This window comes from Carassius carassius, chromosome 22 (genome assembly GCF_963082965.1).
Source record: "Carassius carassius chromosome 22, fCarCar2.1, whole genome shotgun sequence".
Taxonomy (NCBI): Eukaryota; Metazoa; Chordata; class Actinopteri; order Cypriniformes; family Cyprinidae; genus Carassius; species Carassius carassius.
Window position 1 is genome coordinate 23779161 of NC_081776.1, and position 26327 is coordinate 23805487.

Genomic DNA, 26327 nt, shown 5'->3' on the forward strand with positions numbered 1-26327 from the left:
GTTTAACTGGTCAGGATAAACAAGATTGAACAGGTTTGGGAAACACTGTAATATATATACCTAATTTTATGATCAAACTAGGGCTGAAATGATTTATCAACATTATCAACAACTAGTTGTTTGATCTTATTTTACCTAATGCAGTGTTTCCCAATTGGGGAATATTTAAATATTTCTTAAATTGCATATATAAAAAAAAAAAAAACATATATTATATAATATTCATTTCTGATGTCACCAACAATTAGAGATGGACCACAATTCCGGCTGCCGAAAATTAGTTCACTGCTCAGATTTTACGTGTGACGCTATGCTTATAATGTTCATTAAAGCCCTGCATGGGCCAAAGATTTAGGCCCTAGCCCGGCCCATGTCCAACAGCTTATAAGAATTATCGGCCGAAGCACGTTTTTCCCCACATCTGCCAAAACAGCTTATACTACTGTTTGAGCTATTTAAATAGTTCAGTTTTGTAGATATTGGCAGTTATTATCTTTTGTTTCTTTTTTATTAAGTTAATTTAGTAAAGCCTTTGAAGCAATTTTTGTTAATTAAATATAAGTTTTTGTTTTTTAAAGTAATGACCAAGCAGCCAGTGGCAGAGAGTTAGCCTATATTTCATTAATTTAGCCTGTTCAAATCATCACGACTTGCCTAAAATAAAATCTGTACATATAAAACAATTCAATCATATTGTCACAGACACGCCAGGCTACAACACCACCCAATCACAGCACACTACCTCACCGGAATACTGATCATGCACACCTGCCGCTCATCTACACACCCATCAGCCAACACTCAAAAGGCACTCACTCACGCTTCACCACTGTCTGGTCTCGTTTGCACATAGGACTCTCCTACCTGCCGACTTAAAGGACTCAAAGTGTTGTACTTACCTGTCTCCAAGTTCCCTCCTGTCTCTACCGTGAGTGTGTGTGTCTCCCTTGTCCTCTTCTCCATCTCCACTATCGCCTTTCGTATCACAACTCAGCTCTACACCTAGGACAGTATCACTTCCCGGTCTCCTCTCAGCCATTCATCTTTCATCTGCTTGTGTAAATAAAACCATTACCTGCCATCTCTTGTCTCCGACCTATCTGTCCTGTAACAGAAGACCAGACCAAGACTGTTTTACACAAGCATGAGCCAACCAGACCACTTCCAGGACCTCGTCGACACCTTACGGTGAACTCTCAACGCGACTCCATCACCTTCACTACCAGCGGACACTTCCGGTAACAACTTCACCACTTCTTCTCCGGAAGAACATACCAGTCCCATGGCCAAACCAGCGCCCTTCTTGTGTGGGATTCGTCAATTGGCGAGATATTATATAATTTAAAACAAGGTAAGATGTCTGTTAATGATTATGCTCTGAAGTTCAGGACTCTCGCTGCCGTAAGTGGGTGGAACGAACAAGCCCTCATCACCACCTATCGTCAGGGTTTGGATCCACAAGTGCGGTTGCATCTCGCTGCATACGAGGATACCATCAGGCTTGAATGCTTCATCCAGCTCTCCATCCGCTTCGCCACTCGTATGAAGTCATGTCTCGAGGAGCACCAGGGCCAGCTTCAACACAACTTCGCCCTCTACTGACCAGAATCCGTCAGCACTCCAGAACCATCCTCCAAACCCATGCAACTTGACACAGCTCGATTGTCAATGACTGAACGGCAGAGGCAGCTGACCCAGAATCTGTGCTTGTACTGTGGATCTCCAGGGCATATTCTCTCCACATGCCCCATCCATCCTCCTCGTCCCATGGTGAGTGCTATTATTCCTTCCGCAAATCAAATGAAGCCACTCACCACTATTGTAACACTCACTGCTGCAGATGTTTCCATTCCAGTTAACGCACTCCTCGTTTCTGGGTCAGCCGGCAACTTCATCTCCGGTGCCTTCTGCCATCAGCTTAACCTTACAACCATCTGCCTATCAAAACCACTCAATAACTGGACAACCACTAAGCAGGAGACTGGTTCGCCATTGTGTCGGCCACTTACATTACAAATCGGCATACTCCACAAGGGGAAGATTCATCTGCTGGTTCTGGAGGAGTCCACCGCTGACGTGATCTTTGGGCGCCCGTGGTTGGAGCAGCACAACCCAATCATGGCCTGGAAATCTGGCGAAGTCCTGAAGTGGGGTGTTACGTCCCTCGTTATTTAGATGTTATTCGTCTAGGAATATTATTAGACATAACAAGAGTTTTGCCTGTGTGTGTCAATATGGTAACGAGAATTTGCTATTGGAAAGGAACAGACAACCATCCATAACTGAGTTGAAAGATTTTAATTCTTCAACTGCAATAAAGTGAAGTAGTAACAAAGAAAAAATAATAATAATAATGGAGAATGAAGGTAATGAATATTTACAATTAGTACAACGTAACAAGAGTAAACAGATCAACAGACAATCTGGGGAAGAGGAAGGAGCAAGGGAGTGGTGCTTAAATAAAAAAACTGAATATAACAAAAAAAAACCTTTAACTAAAGTTAAAGAACTAAACTCACTATCAACAAAAAAGGTAGTAAGAAACATCTTCAGCATACAAGACGCTATGACTAAACTATACTAACTAAAACCAAAACATACATAATTAGCACCACTCCTAACACTAGTGCATCTAATACATCTCAATAAACTACGTGTGCAAATGTAAGTCGCGACCTGCTTACCTGACTCACAACCTCTCCCGTCAGTCTGCACAATGTTGAACGAGGAATTGAGATGAGGATTTCATGACAGCAACAAACAGTCAGCAAGCACCAAGGGCAACACAACACACATTCAAGCACAAACAAAGAGAACTGATCTAACTGCAAGATCACAAAAGCAGCGAGCCCCAAACAATGATCAGTCGCTCAGACTGGTCTCTCGAACAAGAGAGCCGTCTTCACAGCGTGTGCAAACTCTTTTCCCAACCCAGAGTCTGTTTTCGCCATTGAAGTTAGAGCCATTCATTAACTACCCGGCGACAGGCGATTGGTGGCGCGATCCAGACGTCAGCATCCTACGTCAGCTGATTGACAGGCGGACTCTCCGAACGAGCTTCACACCTGAAACAAATAAAAGTACACAGACATACACGACAAGCGTATGCAGCAACATACGCACAACAATTACGAAGCGCAGCGTACGTAGCACTCAGCCCCTTAAAACTCAACCTGAAGCAGTATTTAAGCTCTAGATAAGGTGTCAGCGATGATATTTTCTGAACCCTTTTTATGCTTTTTGATCAAGTTATAATTTTGCACAATCAACGACCAACGCATAAGACGTTGATTGTGATTGTACATTCTGGTCAAGAACACTAACGGATTGTGATCCGTGTACACCGTAACAGGCAGAACAGATGAATCCACATAAACCTCAAAGAATTGCAAAGCCAGAATTAGACCCAAAGCTTCCTTCTCAATGGTAGAATAATTTCGCTGATGTCGGTTGAATTTTCGAGAAAAGTAACAAATTGGATGCTCAAAACCGACATCATCCTCTTGAATAAGAACAGCTCCCATGCCTAAAGCACTAGCATCAACTTCCAATTTAAAACAACGTGTAAAATCCGGAGCAGCAAGAACAGGTGCACTAGTCAACAACAACTTTGCACCTTCAAAAGCTTGTTGACACGCATCAGTCCAAATAAAAGCATTCGCTGGGCTTAACAAACTAGTCAGAGGATGTACTACAGTGGAGAAATTTCGGCAGAAACTTCTGTAGTAACCAGCCATACCTAAAAACGACGTAACTCTCGTCTTGTCGTTGGAATAGGAAAATCAGCAATAGCAGATATTTTGGCACTAACAGGGCGAACTTGACCTTGACCTACTTCTTTGCCAAAATAGGTGATCGTTGCTTTACCGAATTCGCACTTCGCCAGATTAATTGTCAGGGAAGCATCAGCCAATCTTTCAAAAACTGTCCGGAGAACAGTCAAATGCTCAGACCAATCAAAAGAATAGATCACTAAATCATCAAGGTAGGCATTACAATTTTTCACTCCTGACAACACAATGTTTACAAGGTGCTGAAAAGTTGCTGGGGCGTTTCGCAGCCCAAATGCCATAACCCGGTACTGCAGGAAGTTATCCGGAGTAACGAAAGCTGAAATATCCGCAGCTAGAGCGGTCAATGGCACTTGCCAATACCCTTTCAGCAAATCTAATTTCGTCACGAACCTTGCAGAACCCAAGTTATCGATGCAGTCTTCCATCCTAGGAAGAGGATAGCTATCCGGCACAGTCACAGAATTTACTTTTCGATAATCTGTGCAAAACCTAAATGTACCGTCAGACTTTGGAACAAGAAGACAAGGAGAACTCCACAGACTATAACTAGGTTCAGCTAGGTCATTCCTCAACAAATAATCAACCTCAGTCCTCATCACAGCACGTTTCAAACTATTCACACGATAAGCATGTTGCTTAATGGAAGAATTACACGTCACTTCAATATCATGCTGCAATACATGCGTTTGAGTCGGCACATCACTAAACAGCATGGGAAATTCTTGAATTAGCCCCATAACGTCCCGTTTCTGTGACTCAAGCAAATTATCAAGGTTTTCAGACAATTTTTTTAAAATCTCAGAATTCAAAAGTCTACCACACATTGATAAATTACGAAGTGTAACACCATCATCAGGATCACACTCACCAGGAGAAAGCCGCAACACCTCGTCCTTCACTATCGTAGGATCAGACACCGCAACAACTGCAGCAGCTAGAACATCAGTAGGAACAGCAACAGGCTTTTTTTTCTCTTCCACAGATTTCTCAGACACCTTTCGAGAACAATATAATTTCAACATGTTAATATGGCATGTACGAAACTTCCGTTTGTGGTCAGGCGTGTGGATTACAAAATCAGTTTCACTCAATCTCTTTGATACCTTGTACGGACCAGAGAAACGAGCAGTCAGAACTGAACCTGGTACTGGTAACAGTACCAAAACTTCATCGCCAGGTTGAATTTCACGCACAACAGCTTTCCTATCATACCATTTCTTCATGCCCTCCTGAGCAGTGGACAACGATTTTCGTGCAAATGAGCATGCATTATGTAGTCGTTCTCGGAACCGACTGACGTAATCTAGCACATTTTGTTGAGATGACTTCGTGTCATTCAACATTCCCTCTTTCAACACCTTCAGCGGCCCTCGTACAGTGTGACCAAAGACTAAATCTGCAGAACTAAACCCCAGAGATTCTTGAGTTACTTCACGAACTGCAAACAACACTAATGGCACTCCATCATCCCATTCTTTACCAGAGCTTAGACAGTATTTTTTTAACATTGACTTCAGCATCTGGTGAAATCGTTCGATAGCACCCTGGCTTTCAGGATGATACGGGCTCGAGATCCGATGCGAGATACCCAAAGTTTTCAACACTTGTCTAAAAACATTAGAAAGAAAATTCGTACCCTGGTCTGTCTGCACGATTTTTGGCAATCCGAACGTGGAAAAAAACTTTATCAAAGCTTTGATGATGACAGGCGCAGTTATTCTTCTCAAGGGAACAGCCTCCGGAAATCATGTCGCAGAACACATAATAGTTAACAAAAATTGATTACCTGCTTTTGATTTCGGCAAGGGACCAACGCAATCCAAAATTATGTGCTCAAACGGTTCGCAAATGACAGGGATCGGAATTAATGGCGCTGGTGGAATCTTTTGGTTGGGCTTGCCCATCACTTGACACTCATGACATGTGCGGCAATACTTAGACACATCGCTCTTCAAGCCAGGCCAAAAAAAATGTTTGAGAATGCGGTTGTAAGTTTTTGTCACCCCCAAATGACCTGCTAAATCATGATCATGTGCCAAGCTCAACACCTGTTTTCGATAGACAGTAGGTAAAACAATTTGACATACAACATCCCACTCATTCTCCCCATCCCTGTGAGGACGCCATTTCCTTAACAACAACCCATTTTCGATCACGTATTCAGCCACGTTGACTTTATCAGGTTGAGGACTTTCCGCAGCAGAAAAACATTTAGTTAACGACACATCTTCTCTTGTTGCAGTCTTAATTCCTTCATGAGAAATAGGTTCAGCTAACAATTCAGACTCAGCTATTGCCGTATCAGAATGTCTGTCATGTCTAACATTTTCAGATTCTTTTGGACCTGAACCAAAATGTTCCTCGATGAACACAGGTGACATAAAAGTGTCGGCCAAATCTCCAATTCTGCGTTTTTGAGCCCGCGTAATTACATTAGCAGCAAATACCTCCGGAAAATTATCAGATATATCACCAACAGGAATAAAACAGTCAGGTTTATCAACGACTTCGAGCACAGGTGACACTTTACCTCCCGCCAAATCGTTCCCGAGAATGAATGAAACGCCTTTCACAGGAAAGGAAGAACGTATCCCCACCTTAACAAAACCTGAGACCAAATCACATTGCAAGTGTATCCGATGCAGCGGTACCTTTACAACACCCATCTCAATCCTTTGAACTAACACACTTGACCCACAAAATGTCTGCTCCGACAAAGGAAGTGCATCAGAGACTACAAATGATTGAATCGATCCCGTATCCCTCAAGATTTGTACCTCTTTCTGCTCTCCAGGTTTACCATTTACGGAAATCAACCCCTTCAACAAAAATGGTTTAAACCCTGAGTCAATCGCATCCTTCTCGAAAACAGCTTCAGGCACAGTCTTCACAAAAGTAACAGGCTTTAACTGTCCTTGCTGAGCCTGAGTCTTACGTCTCAGCACTAAACAATCAGAAATAAGGTGTCCCATCTTGTGGCAATAAAAACATTCTCGTGTTTCTTTACTCTGTGGTGTACTGGTTTTAACACGGGTACTTGAATTTTGAGTTGAAAACGAACCCACTATTTTCTCTGGTCGGGGTAAAGCGAACACACTCTTATGCGTTAAGACATACTCATCTGCAAGAATCGCAGCTTGTGATAACATGGTGACCTTTTGCTCATTCAGGTACGTGACTACTCGTTCCGATAGACAATTCTTAAAATCTTCTAAAAGCATTAACTCTCTCAATGAACTCAACTCTTGCACGTTGTTAGAAGACAACCATTTATCAAAAAGAATTCCCTTCTCACGGGCAAATTCCACAAATGTCTGAGCTGACTTCTTATGGTTCCTGAAACGTTGCCGATATGCCTCAGGCACCAATTCATATGCACGAAGAACAGCATTCTTTACGGTATCGTATTGCATGCTTTCCTCTAAGGTTAGTGAAGAACAGACTTCCTGTGCTTTTCCAACTAATCGACATTGTAGTAACAGACACCAAACCTCTTTTGGCCAACGAAGTGCAGCAGCCACACGCTCAAAAGCAGCGAAATACGCATCCACTTCGGATTCTCTAAAGTGAGGCACTAAAGCGATCTGTTTACTAACATCAAATGTAGTGGTCGAAACATCACTCACAGAATTTTCCGAATTTACTGAAATAACAGGATTAGACTGCACAGTTCAGCCCGAGACACCCGTCGCGGAATCCAACTCGAGCTGTCGCAGTTTCACCTGTGTCTCAGCTTCAATTTCCAGTTTACGAACTTCTAGGCGTAGCTTAATTTCAGCTTGGCGCGTCTCAGCTCGTTCCTGCGCTTCCATCTGGATTTTGGCTAGGCGGACCCTCAGTCGCGCATCACCCCCAGAACCAACGGAAGGCGTAGAAAGTGGGGACAAAGGCGGTAAGCCAGCCTTGGGCTCGGCCTCAACCTCCACCTCGGCATCCTCACCTTTTGTTTCCTCCACATTTCCCACACTAGTCAAACGTTTTTCCACAGCCGACATGCCAGCCCTCTCACTATCCGCATTTGGAAATAAAAAAAACTTTTAATTCGACCAAGTGTTTCCAAATTTCATTTTTAATAATGTGCTTTAGAGATTGCCTCACCACAGGAATGCGATAGTATTCAGCTATCTGCAACAAATCGTCTTTTCTACATCGATCAAAAATTTCTAAAGTTGGATCAGCAATAAATGATTGCAAATCAAAAGTACTCATTCCACAATACTCACTTCAACTTACACTAAGTCCTTTCCAGCGCAGTTTCCCGCACCACACACACACAAAAAAACACACACAAACAAATATTACACGAGATAATATTATAACCAATATAAAAGTTAGGACGAGCCCCCAAATATGTTACGTCCCTCGATATTTAGATGTTATTTGTCTAGGAATATTATTAGACATAACAAGAGTTTTGCCTGTGTGTGTCAATATGGTAACGAGAATTTGCTATTGGAAAGGAACAGACAACCATCCATAACTGAGTTGAAAGATTTTAATTCTTCAACTGCAATAAAGTAAAGTAGTAACAAAGAAAAAATAATAATAAATAATGGAGAATGAAGGTAATGAATATTTACAATTAGTACAACGTAACAAGAGTAAACAGATCAACCGACAATCTGGGGAAGAGGAAGGAGCAAGAGAGTGGTGCTTAAATAAAAAAACTGAATATAACAAAAAAAAACTTTAACTAAAGTTAAAGAACTAAACTCACTATCAACAAAAAAGGTAAAAAGAAACATCTTCAGCGAACAAGACGCTATGGCTAAACTATACTAACTAAAACCAAAACATACATAATTAGCACCACTCCTAACACTAGTGCATCTAATACATCTCAATAAACTACGTGTGCAAATGTAAGTCGCGACCTGCTTACCTGACTCACAACCTCTCCCGTCAGTCCGCACAATGTTGAACGAGGAATTGAGATGAAGATTTCATGACAGCAACAAACAGTCAGCACGCACCAAGGGCAACACAACACACATTCAAGCACAAACAAAGAGAACTGATCTAACTGCAAGATCACAAAAGCAGCGAGCCCCAAACAATGATCAGTCGTTCAAACTGGTCTCTCGAACAAGAGAACCGTCTTCACAGCGTGTGCAAACTCTTTTCCCAACCCAGAGTCTGTTTTCGCCATTGAAGTTAGAGCCATTCATAAACTATCCGGCGACAGGCGATTGGTGGCGCGATCCAGACGTCAGCATCCTACATCAGCTGATTGACAGGCGGACTCTCAGAACGAGCTTCACACCTGAAACAAATAAAAGTACACAGACATACACGACAAGCGTATGCAGCAATATACGCACAAAAATTACGAAGCGCAGCGTACGTAACATGGGGCGACAACTGTTTCCTGGAATGCCTATCCGGATTTCCTGTTCCATCCTCTCCACCTCCTGAACAGCTTTCTGTCTGCGCCACTTCCATTGAGAGCCCGAAAGGAAGATGTGGCAAGGGGGGGCGTGGTTTAGCGAACCCTGCAGCGGGGGAGAGTGTCAGGAGACGCGTGGTGAGTGAGTGGGTTACACGCAAATAACGAACACCTGTCTCTTGTTGCAGTAATTGGCGTGGAGAGAATATAAAACACCAGGAGAAACAGGAGCGAAGGAGAGAGAGAAGAACTGCTGGCTGCTACCTTTCGACGGAGTTTATGTTGATTGTTTTGTCTTTTGTTGGTGCCCGTTTTGCCCACTTTTTGTTATGAATTTATAGATAAAGCAGTCAGTAGTCACAGCCAACCCTGCCGTCTTCCTTCCCACACAACGAACATTGTTACAGAAGGATCTATCCTCTTTCCATCCCGGAGGAGAAGGCCATGGACGAATACATCGAGGAGGCTCTGGCCCAAGGTTACATCCGTCCGTCCACATCCCCTGCTGCTTGCAGCCATGCATCGACAACCGACCCCTTAACAACATCACTGTCAAATTCAGGTATCCACTTCCTCTCATCCCAGCAGCGTTGGAACATCTCCGTGGTGTCACTGTTTTCACCAAGTTGGACCTCCACAGCGCGTACAACCTCATCCGGATACGTGAGGGGGACGAGTGGGAAACAGCTTTCATCACACCCATGATTTCATCCATGAGGTGCTCCGGGAGTTCCTCCACAAGTTCGTCCTGGTATACATCGATGACATCTTAATCTACTCCTGGAGCTTGGCCGAACATCGTCTCCACGTTGCGGAGGTCCTGAAACGAATACCAACTCTACCTGAAAGCAGAAAAGTGCTCCTTCCATCAGCCCTCAGTGCAGTTCCTTGTATACAACATCGAAAACAGTGGCATCCAAATGGATGAGGGGAAGGTTGATGACGTCAGAAACTGGCCAACACCCTTAACCATCAAAGAACTTCAACTTCACGATCTCCTATCGTCCCGGATCCAGGAATGTCAAGGCAGATGCCTTGTCCCGTTGCTACTCACCCGAGGAAAGCCCTGAAGAACCTGACACAATACTTCCCGAAAAGCTCATTGTCAGCCCGATCTCCTGGTCCCCAGAAACCGTAGCCTCCTCTGATACTCCCACCAATGCTCCGCCGGGTTGCCCTCCAGGCTTACAGTACATCAGCACGACTCGTCGCACTCCACTCATCCACTCTGCTCACAACTCACTAATCACTGGCCACCCGGGGGTCAATGAAACCCTCTTGCTACTAAAGCCGCATTTCCACCGCAGGAACTTTACCCATGAACTAGGATCTTTGGGCTGGTCCTCGTTGTGTTTCCACCGCAGGAACCAGGAACTAAATAAAGTCCCTGCTGGCGAGGTAGTACTTTTTCAAGGTTCCGGAACTTTTGGGGGCGTGACTTGGGTGCTAAACATCCTGATTGGTTGAGTTCATGGAGCATTGTGATTTCAGCCACCATTTTTTCGGATCATTTTCAAAATATTACTGTTATTATCTAATGAAATGTAATTTTATAAGTATTTCAGATGAGAATTTAGTTGTTTAAAACTCAAATCTGTGGTTTATTCATAAAGACAGCGCCTATTTAAAAATGTGTTTAACCGAGCTCGGAGACGTGAGCTCCATGCGATCAGAGGGAGCTCAGTGCTTATGTATCCGCCGACAGCAGCCTCTCCTTGGCTAGACCTTCTGGTATGTGCCGCTGGCTCTGATTTCTCTTTAGTGGTTAAACATAAAATATCATTCATTTTGGGTAAAAAACAGGTAAACTTTGGATTGTATTCAATTTATCTATATGTTAAAATGAAAATTATAAAGGCAAATTGTTATAATTTTTTGTTTCATTGTAATGACTGCATTTCCCTGAACGAAGTACATTTCTGCGGCTATTATTATGTTCAAATGAAAACGAAAGGAGGCAGTGGTATTTGATATCCTATTTCGTTTTATTGTAAATATACAGTGAGGAAAATTGCAGTAGCCAAGACGAGCTGACTTATGTTATCAAGTACACTGTTGTTTTCAGATTTACCGGATTTGCGTCGTCACGGACATCACACTCCCGAGTCAAATGCGCAAAGTCTGAACTACCGAGGATGTACGTCCAAAATTGGAATACTTTGTATTGAAATAAAAAACGCACAGACCTATGTCACCAGCCTATTTGCCTAATCTTCCCGGTAGTTTAGACCGCGGTGGAAACACAGAAAGCAACGGGACTTGGGGGAAAAAAGTTCCGAAATGTTCAAATGTTCCGGGTAATTTTGGTGGAAACGCAGCATAAAAGAGTGCCTCTGGTGGCCCAAAATGGCATCTGACGTCAGGAGGTACATGCAAGGATGTAAGGAATCTCGCCACCTACAATCAGGGAAGCTCCTACTTCTGCCCGTTCCCTACCGACCATGGTCACACCTAGGAGTGGATTTCATCACAGACCTTCCTTCCTCGAAGGGATGTACTTGTATCCTTGTGATAGTTGATAGATTCTCTAAATCCTGTCGTCTAATTCCTTTAACCCTCTGAAGTCGATTAACGCGGATACACGTTTTGAGTCATTGTCTCCTGATAACCCCGAAAAGAACTTAAATTACACTTTCAGTTTTAATCGTACAGATAAGAGCAATACATCAATCGAATCTGTAAAGGGTCTACTTTTTTTGGATACAGACATAATAACTACAAAACTTTATGCACTTATAAAATAAAGATAACAAACAAGGTGTGCTGTCTGCAGCCTTTGTCTGCGCTGATCTTTATCTACAAACACGTCATTAAAATGAACTGTAACTCCGTGAATACTCAACGAAGAGACATGAGAGAGATATCTATAGAAAGCTTGACATGTCTACTTTTAAACTAAACAAGTGCCGCCGAAAACAGATATTCTGTGATAAATTAATCCATATGAAAACAACGTGATGTCTGTTTTTCATGTCTCCCTTCATTATATCTAATGTGACCACGCCCCCGCGCTGAACGCGGTATTCAGATTCAAACTGAAGCGCGCGGCTTGAGTACACCCATAACAGAAGAAAATGCAGCGAGACTGTTCTTCAAGTTTTTATTTTACTGTTTGCTCCGCGATGAGAGGAATAAGACATAATTCACCCCAAAAAGATGTCATGTGGTTGAGGATTTGAGAAATGGATTTCCTCAGAAAAAAAAGAATGAAGCACTTTATTCAGCAGAGATCATAAACATGAGTAAGTCTCTTTTTATTTGTTTATATACTTGTACTAGTTTTCACATAACGTGTAAACATTTTACTAGTTAGACTTTTTCCAAAGAATTTTTCCAAACTATAATTCCTGACTAAATATATAATCAAGTGAAACATTATGAAGTTTCAATAACAATATACAATACTATACCATTCAAAAGCTTGATGTAAATAATATAAATGTAACAAATAAATAACTGTAGGCTAACAAATGTAAAAACAATGCTGTTCTTTCAATTTATTCCCCCTAAAAAACCTAAAAAATATTCTCAGCTCTTTTCAACATTAATAATAATAATAATGATAATAATAACAACAATAAATGTTTTTTGTAGAAAATAAGATTGTTAAAAGGATTTCTGAAGGATTGTGTGACTGGAGTATTGATGCCAAAAAATTTGTTTGAAAGTCAGCTTTGATTGTTCCTGATAAACTGTTTAACTGCTCCCCCAAGTGGATATTAAAGTATGTTGTGGGATAATTAAATATATTCTAAATAAACTACAAACATAAAATTATATAGATTTATTTTGTTCTCACATTCTTTCTTGTAACTCCTTCCTCTCAGTGGCACAGATGAATGAATGGCTCATTATGCAGCTCATTATGCAGGTCTTTGTCTTCTCAGGTGTAAATCACAATGATATTCATGATAGTTGACGCCTACTCGCATATGACTTTTACCAACAAAAAGTGTCTTAGAAAATGTAAATCAATATATTGTTTTCTGTAAGTGAGTAAGCAAGATCATTTTCACATAATTTAGAAAGAAAAATTCTAGGCTACAAGCTCCAGTTCTCAAAAGTCCCGGGAACCAATGTTCTCTATGTGTTTTTTGCCTTTTTCAAGTGTTTTAACATTTTTAGTTTTTCACTAACCACGCATAATTTTTTTTTCTCAAAAACACAATCATGTACATACATGCATTTTACATATTATTATAGCCCAGTTTGTGCTGTTTACAGTGAGATTAGACTTTACCCATTCAGATATTTATAAGAAACTGAAAAAAGCACAAATGTCAGGGCATGACAAAACTTCTCCAGGCCCCAAAAATACCCTTAGACTCCAGAGGGTTAAAGGGGCTACCTACCGCCATGGAAACCGCAGAGCTCATGTTCAACCACATATTCCGGTACTTTGGCATCCCCGAAGACAACGTGTCTGACAGAGGACCTCAGTTCATCTCACGAGTCTGGAAGGCCTTCTTCTCGCTCCTAGGTGTGGCCATCAGCCTTTCATCAGGGTATCATCCGCAGTCTAACGGGCAGACGGAGAGAAAAATCCAAGAGATCGGTCTCTTCCTCCGTAGCTTCTGTCACGGCCACCAGGACTCTTGGAACCAGTACCTGGGATGGGCCGAGTACGCTCAAAACTCCCTGCGCCAGCCATCCACCGGACTCACACCTTTCCAGTGCATACTGGGCTACCAACCACCTCTATTCCCCTGGTCAGGGGAACCCTTGGACGTACCAGCTGTCGACTACTGGTTCCGAGAGAGCGAGACGGTCTGGGAATCTGCCCACCACCAGCTACAACGGGCCCTATGTAGATGCAGGATGACAGCAGACCTTCATTTTTCCGAAGCCCCAGCCTATCAACCAGGAGAGAAGGTCTGGCTGTCAACTAGGGACATTCGCCTGCGTCTACCGTGCCGTAAGCTGAGTCCCAGGTTCATTGGCCCATTCACCATCTCGGAGCAGATTAACCCTGTCACATATAAACTTCTACTCCCACCTGAGTACAGCATTCACCCCACATTCCAGGTAACCCTCCTGAAACCTCACCATCCTTCTGTTCCTCTCTCCACAGTGCCTGGCGTAGCCACAGCTGTAACCCCCCTTCCACTCATCCTGGACGACGGCGCTGCTTACGAGGTTCGCAAAATCATGGATTCTTGGCGTCGTGGTGGGCAACTCGAATACCTGGTGAATTGGGAAGGTTATGGCCCCGAGGAGCGCTCATGGGTTCCACGCAACGACATACTTCAACCTAACCTACTGGAAACCTTTCACACCACTCATCCCAACAGACCTGCCCCTCGAGGAAGAGGTAGACCACCATGACGTCGGGGTCCTTGGTCCTCTGGAACAGGCCGTGGAGGGGGGGGGGGGGGGTAATGTCACAGACACGCCAGGCTCCAACACCACCCAATCACAGTGCTCTCCCTCACCAGAATACTGATCACGCACACCTGCCGCTCCTCTACACGCCCATCAGCCAACACTCACGCTTCACCACTGTCCAGTCTCGTTTGCACATAGGACTCTCCTACCTGCTGACTTCAAGGACTCAAAGTGTTGTACTTACCTGTCTCCAAGTTCCCTCCTGTCTCTACCATGAGAGTGTGTGTCTCCCTTGTCCTCATCTCCATCTCCACTATCGCCTTTCGGATCACAACTCAGCTCTACACCAAGGACAGTATCACTTCCCGTTCTCCTCTCAGCCATTCATCTTTCATCTGCTTGTGTAAATAAAACCATTACCTGCCATCTATTGTCTCTGACCTATCTGTCCTGTAACACATATAACAATGTTTAAAATTAAACCTAGATAAATGTGCGCTATATCCAATAGTTTGCGGAGAGAGTGGAAGCTGAAGAGTACTTTCCAAGACATGGAGTTGTCAGTGCAATCACATTTTTTTTCAGTAGATACACCATCATATTTACTCATATAGGTAAGATTAAAATCTCTACTGATGATTCAGCAAACTAATTGATTAGTTAATTAATTGTTCTAATAAGCGTTAGATTAACCAATTATCAAAATAGTAGTTTGTTACAGCCCTAAAACAAAAATTATAATTTTTAGACTAAAATAATTTTCAGTAAGCTTTTTCTAGCGGATCTGGAATAGTTTCTCTATGAAAATAGTCTGGGCCTATAGTGTCTTGACTTGTTTTAAGAACAACATAGCTTTACTCAAGATCTTTGTTGCTCATGTTCTCATTCAGTCTTTTTCTTATTCTTCTTGTCTTTGCCGTGTTGATAGAGGTGATCAGACTGAAGACCTGCAGAATGAATCTCACCAATCAGTAGATAATGAACTACAGAGAGTCAAAAACCAACACAAAACCAGCATGAAGAACAAGTATGAGAGATTATGTGAGGGAGTCAAACTACAAGAGAATCAAACCTTTCTGAACACAATCTACACACAGCTCTACATCATAGAGGGAGAGAGTGAAGGAGTAAATGAAGAACATGAGATTTTACAGATGGACAAAAAAGCCAGAAATCAATCCTCACAAGACACTCCAATCTGCTACAATGACATCTTTAAAGCCTCACCTGGTCTAGGATATGAGGAAGAAGAGCAGATCAAGACTGTTCTTACTAAAGGCATCGCTGGAATTGGAAAAACGGTCTCTGTGCAGAAGTTCATTCTGGACTGGGCCGAGGGAAAAGCCAATCAGGATGTAGATTTCATGTTTGTGCTACCATTTCGAGAGTTGAACTTGATCAGAGATCATCAGTACAGTCTTCACAGACTTCTGCTTGACTTTCATCCTGAACTTCAAGATCTGGACTCTAAGATTTACAAGAAGTGTAAAGTTGTGTTCATCTTTGATGGTCTGGATGAAAGCAGAGTCATGATGTTTTCTGACACTCAGAACGTTTCTGGTGTTACTAAGATTTCATCAGTGGGTGTGTTGATGTCAAACCTGATGAAAGGAAAGCTGCTTCCCTCTGCTCTCATCTGGATCACCTCCAGACCAGCAGCAGCCAATCAGATCCCCTCCGAATACATCAACCGTCTGACTGAAATACAGGGATTCAATGACCCTCAGAAGGAGGAGTATTTCAGGAAGAGAATCAGTGACGAGCATCAAGCCAGCAGAATCATCTCACATATCAGAGGAGCAAGAAGCCTCCAGATCATGTGCCACATCCCAGTCTTCTGCTGGATCTCAGCCACTGTTCTTCAAAACATCATAAAACACAAAGACAGTGCAGAAATCCCTAAAACTCTGACTGAAATGTACATCCACTTTCTACTCACTCAGATCAACATGGGGAATCTGAAGTATGAAGAGAGAAGTCCAGGGAAACTAGTGCAGTCCTACAGAGAAATTATTGTGAAACTTGCTGAACTGGCTTTCAAACAGCTGATGAAGGGCAATGTGATGTTCTATGAGGAGGACCTGAGAGAGAGTGGCATAGACGTCACTGATGCCTCAGTGTATTCTGGGATTTGCACTGAAATCTTTAAAGAGGAATCTGTGTTTCATCAGAAGAAAATCTACTGTTTCATACATCTGAGCTTTCAGGAGTTTCTGGCTGCATTCTATGTGTTTTACTCCCATCTATTGAACAACATGGATCCACTGAAGTTGTTTATGAATGATAAACATAAGACACACACATCTGAAAAAAGCACTTTGTTTGAGCTGCTAATATCAGCAGTTAAAAAAACTCTTCAGAGTAAAAATGGACACCTGGATCTTTTTCTGCGGTTCCTGCTGGGGATCTCACTGGGGTCCAATCAGAGACTCTTACAGGCCCTTTTGACATGCACAGAGAACAGCTCAAAAACAATCAAAAAAATTAAAATTAAAATTAAACACAAAATCAAGGGAAAAAATCGTCTCTCAGCTGAACAATCTATCAGTCTGTTCCTCTGTCTGCTGGAAGTTAAAGATCAGACTCTTTAGAGAGATTCAGCATTTTGAGGAATCAGACAAACACTCGGAGAAGAAACTCACTCCTGCTCACTGTTCAGCAATCGCCTACATGCTTCAGATGTCAGAGGAGGTGCTGGATGAGTTTGATCTCATGAAATATAACACATCATCTGAGGGAAGATGTAGACTGTTACCAGCTGTGAGAAACTACAGAAAAGCTCTGTGAGTATTCATTCATGTCATCACATTCGTTTATGTCATCACAAAAAAAAAACTGGTTTGTTTTAACTAATTCATCTATCAAATCATGACCGTGTTTATTCATAGAACAATATTTGAATAAAATAATCTGTTCCTCCGAAGTGCATTAAAGCAGAAAGTTTATAACAGCTGAAAGCAGACTGAACAGTAGACAGTAGAAGCACAGTTGTGTGGAAAGGATATTTTCAACCATCTCACATTCAGAATTAAGAATTCAAAGTTTAAACTGTTATTACACCAAACAAAGCATTAGTGGTAAAAAAAAAAACACCTACAAGAAAAAAATATAAAGACTAGACTAGGAAAATAGGTAACAGTAGTGAAATAAAAGCTACAGACACCCTGTTGTTCACAAGAATGCTTGAAAAAATATGGATAATTTAATAAACCACATGTGTGTGGTTGCTACTGGTAGAGTAGAAGTCTGTTTGAAATGGATGACAGGTATTTTGTGGGGTGCATGAGGGCAGCTCAAATGAGTCTGAAAGACTGCTCTTCTATGGGCTTTGATGGTGAGTTTAATGGCAGCAGTAATGATGCCATTGTTGTGTTCAGAATGATTATTATTGCGTAATGCTTAGTTTTTAACCATCCATCTCCTCTTTATTGCTCTGCCATCCTGTTATAGACTTGCTGGATGTGGTCTCTCTGATCAACACTGTGAAAGTTTGTCTTCAGCTCTACAATCATCAGACTCCCAGCTGAGAGAGCTGGACCTGAGTAACAACGACCTTCAGGATTCAAAAGTAAAGCTGCTCTCTGTTGCACTAAAGAGTTCACACTGTCAAGTGAACAAACTGAGGTTTGACTTTAACAGTTACTCATTCACTCTGTTCAAATACTGTAGATTAACTAACTAACTATATTTACATATTTTCCAATAATGCAATTATAGCCAATTATCACAGTAAGAGCATCATGAGGCTAGAAAACAATGCACAACTTTGGCCCAGATTTTTGCCTTGAAGTGGTTTGAATAGCACTTCTACAAAAGCCATGTTTGTTCTGAATACAGGCTTATCCTTGCTATTCGCTACACTGTGAATCAGTGGTTCCCAATCATGCTCCTAGAGAACCCCTAACACTGCACGTTTGATGTCCTATCTGACACACATTTAAGGTCTTGGGCAGGGTTGCCAGGTTTTCACAACAAAAGTTGCCCATTGATACTCAAAACTAGCCCAAAACTAGCTCAATCGCATTTCAGGGATGATTCCACAATGTAAGGGAAACAGGTCAATTTAGCTCAAAGGGAATCATTTAAGAATTTAAAGGGAATTTGAACAGAATCACTGTTTCACGGCTGATCACTGAGATGCCCTGTGATTCACTGAACGAGCCGTTTAACATTAAATCTGCACTGTATACTACTATCCAAAGTATAGTGAAAATACTATCAATTAGCACAGTAACAAGATCGGCAGTTTAAGACATTAACTAGTAAGCACAAATCACAAGATAATTTCAATATGAATAAGGCTTTATTAGATAAATCTAAGACATATAAACTAATCTAACACATAAATGCACGCACTCACACATTCACACAAGTTGCAGGAAGATCGAAAGTTAGGGAAGAATGAGTTTAAGAGAATGGAAATGTGGAATCCCAAGTTTACAGCAATACGTGAAATTGCATAGACATGATCAACCATCAATCACTTAATTAACCCTCGTATTGAGTTCCTCAATGAGGTTAAAATTATATTAGACACACCAATACAAATGTCTGGAGGTCCTACTTGCGTCTCCTGTGTAAAGTTGTCGTTGAAAATGGGTTTCCCGATGTCGCTGATTGGCTGGAAGTTCAGTAGTCGTTGAAGTGACGTCTTGGGAAGCCCGTGATTGGGAGTTGGCTGAAGACGCGGAGTTGTGTGGGCTGGTTGAAGTTGAACGGGCACTAGAGTCAAAATTAGCTGATACAGTTTGCTGCATTTATGCGCACTCAGAAACCGGTGACTGTGAACAAATCAGCAGAGCTTGTACGAGCTTTTGTCATCGTTGAATCTTGGGTTGCGCATCTATCTGTGCATGATGGTGTCCAATGCCCCCGGCGAGTGGAGCTTCTCAAAGTTGGGAATAATCAAAGGAGAGCCACGGTCCTCAGTTGGGCAGGAAGGCTAAGCATGCTGGCGCTTGAGTGCCGAATGCACATGCACCAACGCTGAGAAAAAATAGGCCCTATTTCTGTACGAATTATTGGGCATTAAATCGATTTGAACCAGCAACTACCACCCACAGACCAACAGCCTGGTCAAACAATTTAAGCTCATGCTTAAATCAATGTTCCGTAAGTTCTTTCAAGAAGACGCCAAGCAAGAATTGGAATAAGTGGTTAGAGCCCTTGTTATTCGCTATGCGAGAGGTCCCACAAGCCTCCACGGGGTTTTCCCCCTTTGAGCTTCTCTATGGACGTCAGCCCTGAGGGGTGCTAGATGTCATGAGAGAAACTTGAGAGGGGGGGCCATCTCAAAGTAAGAACGAAATTCAGTATGCGCTGGACTTGAGAACAAAACTCCACACTTTGGGGCGGCTATCAGTGGAGAATTTGTTTCAAGCCCAGGGCTGAGAGAGGCAGCTGTATAACAAGGTAACTAGATTATGCAAATTTGCACTGGGAGAGAAAGTACTTGTATTACTCCCAACGTCAAGCTCTAAGTTAATGGCTAAGTGGCAGGGACCATTTGAGAGACCGTCGGAGAGCTCGATTATGAGGTAATACAGTCCGATAGGAATGAGGCACGTCAGATCTATCTCCTCAGTCTCCTAAAAAAATTAAATGAGGCAGAATCAATGATGTTGGGGACGGTGATTAATGGAGAGAACAATCTTGGACCAGAGGCGAACGTCAAACCACAATCCCTTGCCCTGGCCCCAGGAGGAGATATCATCTCGCCGTCCCAGCCAGTGTTTCCTTTAGGATTTTTTTTTAGCAGTGGGGGCAGGTCTGTCCAACCCCCAACACCCCCCCTCGCTGCAACACAAACAAGTATATTTATTCACACATAATGAGGCAGATTTTCAGTTGCGATTGAACTGTAACCTTAAACAACCAAAACCTTAAGTGCAAGTTGGCAGCTTGCATTTAATTTTTCGTGGTTTTTGGAAAAATAACTCCAAGGCTCGGTTATAGGGGAATTCGGAAAGAGGTGGCCCATTGATGCTGAGTAGCATACATGCTGCTAAATGGTCCCCCTGTAGCCTGTTCCTCAAGTCTGTTTTCACCTATAAAAGAATTTAAATAAAATAAGTGATGTGAGGTATATTGATAGCCAAACAACCTTTCATTTCACATAACACTGAAATGTCTTACCCTATTCATAGTGGAGAAATCTCTCTCACAGTTAACACTCGAGATTGGCACTGTGAGGGCAATGGCTGCCAGCTTACTGAGGGAGGGGTAGATTTGACACCACTCATCATGCTGAGAAACCAGTTTGCTCATTATGGTGAGCTGGTCCATATCCTGAAACATTACAACACAGACAGTAGGCGATTATGCTGGGTCTCAGTCATGTTTCTGAAGAACTTAAATTGTGTTTAATTTACCTTGAATGCCCCAGTCAGCATATGCTGCTTAAAAGATGACCATTCTAGCAGTGCATGACTGTCTGGTTGCTGCAGGAATTTGGTGGACAGGGTCTTGATGTTTTCAAAGTTGATGGAATCATCCTTCTTGACTGCTTGGGTGTGAAAACACGTGAAAGGCTCCCATGATATTGAGGTTTTGGAACCTTCTGTCAAGGCTGTCCTGGAGGCCATCAAGATAAGGTTCCATTACCTAAACATGGCACAAAGGAAATTATTAAGTTTTAATGATTGACTTCCTGTGGAAATAACATTTCAATCAAACTAAGACTTGGCTCTGTCATTTTATTTTTCTTAGACTGATACTACTTAGCAGCCAATCAAAACAAATGTACCTGTGTCCTGTACCGGGACCAAAGGATCTCTCTTGTGGGTTTCACCTGGCCTCTACCTCTCCTCTCCCTTTCCTCCTCATCGACGATGTTAAATGCACCCAATCCTGCAGGGTTGTCAAGGTCACTATGCAGTTGGGCCAAGAATGAGCCAGGGGGCTGTGCATCACCTGCATCTTTGATGTTCTTCAGGCATGCCATAGTCACTGGAACCTAATAAAGGCAGTTGCACAATCCTCAGCAGTTTTTTGCACTGATTGGACAGCACTGATTGAACAGCCTAGAATTTAATTGTACTGCTTTACAATTATGAGATACATGTTAAAAGTACCTGCTCTTTGATGGCCAGGAAGTTGACCGTCTCTTTCTGGAAAATCCTAGAAAGCCGGGCTAAGTGTGGTAGTACATCTGCCTGTAGGTATACTGAAGCCACAAAGCGGTATGTGCAGCAAAAACTATAGAGGCCCTTGGCTACTGGGCACTTATGGACCTCAGTCTCCTCAGCCAAGGCAGTCATGACAGCACTGAGATTCTTTTGCAATGTAAGAATTGCCAGGTGCTGTGATAGCCAGCGTGTATCCTTTACTTGCTGAAAAATATTTTAGCAGTAGTGTAAAAGATTAATAATAGCACACAATGCATCTGGAGTACACCATAATGACCAGAATTATTGTTAAAAGTGGAAAGTATTCACCTCTCACCTTTACTTTTAAGTGCTCAAGGCCTAAAGACTGTGATGCAGCTTTCAGAACAGCTGTTCTGTTGGCACTGTTCTGAAAGTACTGATGGAGCTGCTGTAAATGGTCCCTAAAGGTAGACATGTAGGGAACCTCGGATGAGGCATCCTTGCATGCCAAAGCGAGGCGATGGGCAGCACAAGCAACTGGCATCAACCAGGGGAAGTCATCCTGGAGCTGCTTCGCTACACCATTCAACCTTCCTGTTACAAGAAAAGAGAAAGAAAACAAAGCCATGCAATAACCATTTCATATTCAAGCCAACTAAAAACAAGTTCATGCAACTAAAATTACTCTTTGTTAACTCTTACCAGTCATTACAGCAGCTCCATCTGTTCCTAGCCCATAGAGCTTATGAGTTTGCACATTCTTTTTGTGCAGCACTTCCTTTATTGCTGCCACAATGGTTCCAGCCTTCCCATCACTTACATTGACCAGGTCCAGGAACTGGCTGAAGAGCTGCCCTTCATTGTCCATATATCTGAAAAATAAAAAGACATAAAAAATACATCACAAACATAAATGGTTTACTCCAGTCCAGTTGTTAATTATTCTCCTCTCAATTGACTGATACCGAATGTGCAGATCCAGTTGCCTTTGAACAGACACATCTGTGCTCTCATCTACCTCCAACCCAATAGCCACAGAGGACTGAATCGCTTTCAGAATTGGTTCTTCAACCACTCTGGCCAATATTTCCAGCATTTCATCAATAATGAGGTGAGACCGGTAGTTGGTCTTTTTTCCAATCTAAAAGTAAATTAGATTATACATGAAATAATGAGTTTTTATATTTGCTTAGCTTATTTGTAGATATGAAATGTAAATATGAGCAATAAAACAGTAGTGTGATAATTATTCACCTTTAGCTTTCAAAATAGTTACACCCAAGCAACTCAGCAAGATCCAGCAGAGCTGGATAGTTTGTGTGGTGTGCTTGTTCTCTTTTAGTTAGGTGATATAGGCATTTGAAGCCCCCAGTGATTGCCTCATGTTCAAGTGTTATGATGGGGTCTAAGGCAACTAGAACTGAAGAACCTATACATAGCAGGTAAAATATCTGTTATCATTGATGGATGTTGCAACAAAAACAGTCTATATTGGGTTTTGTCTACCCATGCAGGATCCCAGCCTGAGAGCCTGTGCTTAGCTTTCTTTGTATTGCCGCCATTATCTTCTCCTCCACTCTCCTCTCTTTCTGCCCTCTCTCCTGTTACACTGTGCTCTTCTGCTTCACTCTGGTCTCCTCCTCTATCCACCACCTGCACTACTCCTGTCTGTCTGCTTCTGTCGCCTGTCTAATATTTCATCAGGCAACCAGTAATAATTGTAAAATGTTGTAGGAGCCACCACTAGTGTTTCCTCCAGAAAGTTTTTTTAAAGCATTGTGGACATCTTAGCGGGAAAAAAACTCAATGCAAATTAGATTTAGACCGATCTAGTTTTTTTTTATATATTTTTTTCACTTTCCCAACTAGCGCTTTGAACAGCGCTACCCTCCACTACCCTCCAGTGCACACGTAGGCTATAGGCCTAGGTGTCTAAATGGGTTAGGTAGCCTAAGCTTTGTCTTTCCCTTAAACACTGTGTAGGTAATGTGAAATTAGCATACCTGGTTGTCTTCCTCATCAGGTGTCTTCCTTTTCTTGGAGAAATATTTTAACAAACTCATCTGAAAAATAAGTAATGAATAATAGCATTATAATTCAGAAATTAAGTTCACTATATATATCGGGGGGGGGGGGGGATTTTTGTTTTGCAAGATGCAAAACAAAAATCTTGCATCTTTCACAATACAATAAGTGTATTGTGATTGTCAAAACATTTTAGTAACTAGACAGAATTTCATTAGGTGTAATGACAACATGTTACAATGTTTACATGGTACAATTTCTGGTAAGCTACGGTTTTGTATTATTGCATGACACAAATTTCACGATTTAATTTCAATTTAATTCTTGTGATTTGATAATATTGACTCATTTGGAAAAAAAACCTCACCTAATACTGTAAACACAGAGAGCCCTAGCTTATCAGTTGGTATTATTTAAGGTTAAAAATAACTCAAATGAAATATAATGCTTTTTTTATTATAACAACTTTATTTAATGATATAAGTAAAAATATAATAAATATGTAATATAGTGCACATATTTAGCAAAATACTCTGTATAGCTATTTTCACTTTCTTGTCTGTGCTCTCAAGCTTATGCTTGCGTTGTGTCAGAGTACATAAAATTTTTTTTATAGCAGCTTGAAAGAACACATATTGAATGAGTAAACTAGACCAAAATCTAAAAACTGACCACTTTATGAAAAATCAATGTTTTTGCCTGCCATGTCTTGCCTTAAATGGCTTTCCTGAGGTAAATGTTAGGCCTATGTGACATAATTGTTCTCCATCTGTTTTATTGACTTCTTTCTGCGGTTGAAAAACACTGATTGATCGATATTATGTATAAGGAATATACGTTTCGGTAAGTTGTACTGTAACGTTATCTTTCAAAATTGTTCATTCGTGTTTATTTACTAGCGAGATGATCGGTTCACTGAGGCTAGGGATCTGTCACGTGACACGTCACATTTACCCCAAAACTGTATTTATTGTTTGAATTTTGTAATAAAATTGACTGATTCTGAGAGTTGAGACTTTGTTTATATATCATAAGTAACCTGCTCTGTATTGTCTGTCGGTCTTCACTTTGCTTCGCGATTTTTCTGTGCATGAGAAAATGGATGTGTGGCATGATAGCATGTGAAAAGTGTAAATTGTGTAAGTTGGCAGCCCTGACTTAATTCAAATTAGCAAGAACTATGACTAATACAATAACAGGCTTAAATGAACAACATAAGTTATACGACTTACCGTTCTCAAGGACGTGTACACCGATCTCAAGTTATTTATTCTCCAGAACGCTGCAGTCTCTTTTTTTCTCTCTTTCTCTCCCGTCGAGTGGAACCTTGCTTCGCAAAGAGAGTGCTCACACGCACGCGACCAGAGGGCGCGTGCTCTCGCTCGCTCTCTCTTGTTCTTTTAAACATGCGCCCAGCTGTCACAAGCGCAGCAGTTTATCTACATTACACATCGGTCAAATAAGACTTTTTGGCGGGACAAAATTCGCTTTGGCGGCCGCCAAAAAAAATCTTCGATCGGGTCAGTCGCACAAGTGCGCCTAAATATCTTTTCATGGTCGCACACAGACATATTTAGGCGCAAATGCGAGTGAAATGGTCGCAGTGTAGAGCCCTAACGTTACCGTGGCGGCAAAAATTTTGCCGTGGCGTGCCGCCATTAACTAATCAACATAGAGGAAACACTGGTCCCAGCTCACTGATCTAACAAAATTACAGGCAGAATTTGCGGACGTGTTTTCGCCCCTGCCGGGCCGTACTAACCTGATTCAGCATCATATCGAGATGGAGCCGGGCGTGATAGTTCACAGCAGGCCGTATTGCTTACCTGAGCACAAGAAAAAGGTAGTTCAGGCTGAATTAGGCGCATTGCTTCAGATGGGAGTAATAGAAGAACCCAATAGTAACTGGGCGAGCCCGATAGTTTTAGTTCCGCAAACGGACGGTTCAGTCCGGTTCTGTGTTGATTACCGCAAGGTGAATGCTGTGTCAAAATTCAACATGCATCAAATGCCGCGGGTTGACAAGTTGCTTGATCAGCTCGACACGGCTCCTTTTTATTCAACATTGGACTTAACGAAGGAATATTGGCAGATCCCCTTGTCTCCATTATCCAAAGAAAAGATAGTTTTCACAACAGCGTTTGGATTACACCAATTTGTTACCCTTCTATTTGGGTTGTTCGGGGGACCGGCCACCTTTCAGCGGCTCATGGATAAAATTCTGCGGCCCCATGCTGCATATGTGGCTGCCTATTTAGATGACGGATGGTGAGTGAGTGGTTTGGATGGAAATGATCAACACCTGTCTCTTGTTTAAGTAATTGGTGTGGAGAGAGAGTATATAATGCCAGGAGAAACAGGAGTAGTCGAGAGAGAGAAGGACTGCTGACGTATACCTGACCTAAGTGATTACGATAGTGTGTTGATGTCGGTGTAAGAGTCACCGTTGGTGTTTGGAAAATATTATTATTTATTAATAAAGTCGTCAGCAGTCAAGTTGACCCCTTGTCCTGTTCCTTTCCACCTAAGAACTTACTACAGTAAGAAAAGTAGTTTCTACTCTTCCAACCGAGCTAGGGATTGTAAAATTGACTGGAGCGATCACACTAATCAAATGAACCAGGCTTTGGGGCTTACCTAGTGTGACCACACCCCTTATTAGATCAGGTGTTGTCCCGCATCACACTCTGCTGCGATGGGTACCGCAAT

General features: G+C 42.0%; 1 pseudogene; it reads left to right on the forward strand.

The window, feature by feature from the left end:
- LOC132099126 (NACHT, LRR and PYD domains-containing protein 3-like) overlaps nt 1-26327 on the forward strand; it is a 476979-nt pseudogene that overhangs the window by 13986 nt on the left and 436666 nt on the right.